The sequence below is a fragment of the Octodon degus genome, unplaced genomic scaffold (genome assembly GCF_000260255.1).
Source record: "Octodon degus isolate 3935 unplaced genomic scaffold, OctDeg1.0 scaffold00548, whole genome shotgun sequence".
NCBI lineage: Eukaryota > Metazoa > Chordata > Mammalia > Rodentia > Octodontidae > Octodon > Octodon degus.
In genome coordinates this window covers 28,272-29,617 of record NW_004525124.1, presented here as the reverse complement: position 1 = coordinate 29,617, position 1,346 = coordinate 28,272, and the positions used below count along the sequence as shown (strand labels likewise).

The 1,346-nt window shown below is 50.8% G+C and overlaps 1 non-coding gene across 1 annotated transcript; it reads left to right on the top strand.

Moving 5' to 3' along the window:
- The first annotated feature begins 680 nt into the window (after positions 1-680).
- Positions 681-844, top strand: LOC111814797. The gene has a single exon (XR_002819685.1). It is a non-coding gene; the product is annotated as a U1 spliceosomal RNA (small nuclear RNA).
- The last annotated feature ends 502 nt before the right edge of the window (positions 845-1,346 follow it).

Here is a 1,346-nt window from a genome sequence, read left to right as displayed (position 1 = left end):
CTCTTTATTGTTCATCCAGGAGCATACTGCAACTTCTTTTGCTTTTTGAATTATGCTCTAAGGATGCCCAGGTTTCTTCTGCAACTTGGACAGCTTCGCATTCCAACTGGGCCACTACATCGCACAGATCAGCGCGTCTGAGCGGAGCCAGCTTCCTCTACAATCTCAAAGGCTCTGCTACACGCAGTGACAGCCTTTACCTGCAGAAGGGCACCCAGGAGGCGCCTAAGGTGCCCTCCACCTGACACAGCGTTGGTGGGGAACTCCGCATCTCGGGGAGACCAGGCGGGGTCCTCTGCACCCTGTCCCCACTTGGTTGAGGGAACAAGAGGAATAGAGAGAGGGACATCACTGCCCTGGGAATGCCCCAGAGCGGATGGGAAGGTGGAAGGCGTAGGGACGGGGCGGGGCATGGGCTTCAGGGAATGGCTTCCTGTGACGCCACGGGAGGGAGTATCCTACACAGATAATGAAGCTCAGGGATTGCTGGTTGGATCCCTGGTGTTGAAGCTTGATGATTTTTCCTGTGACCAGGGAGATAGCTTAGGGCGGTTTTTGGCAGCCGAGCACATCTGATGCATGGACGGGCTAAGAAGCCCCGAGAGTGCGTGAAGACGAATGAGCCTGAGTGAAGAGTGAGGCACGCAGGAGACTTGGTGGGGGAGGGCGGAGCAGCAGTCATACTCACATGGTGGGGGAGACACCATGATCACAAAGGGGGTTTTCCCAGGGCGAGGCTTATCCATTGCACTCCGGATGTGCTTACCCCTGCGATTTCCCCAAATGCAGGAAAATCGACTGCAGAATTTGTGGTAGTGAGGGACTGCATTTGCGCTTTACCCTGTGATCCGGTTTAATGTGAAATTCATGGTACCTTAATTTGGTAGTTTTGTTTTTTTCAGTTTCATTGTGTTGTAAGCCTGTTGTGTGGAAGGCAAGAGATAAGTAGGTATTTATTAAGTTAAAATGTTTTACTACATACTCTCTAGGTTTTATTTGTGTTTGTTGGTTTTTTGAAAGGTATTTTCCTAAACACGTGTTGTTGAGAAGGATGATTTTTTGCTTTTTTCACTTTGTGTCTCTGTGGAGTATTAGTTCTGCTTATCAACGGGATGCGTTCACTCCTCGACATACGCATGGTGCTCACATGAGAGGGCCCTGTGGACAGACCACGTGCTATCATGACTGTCTCGGAGTCTGTGCTTTTCCTCCTGGAAAGAAGCAACCGCCAGGGCCACAATCCGAGATGCACATAGAAAGAAAGAGTCAGACTGCTGGCCCGACCAAGTGAGCTCACAGCCCGAAAAGCCCAGCATTACAGGGCAGTGCTAGTTTCACTGCTCATG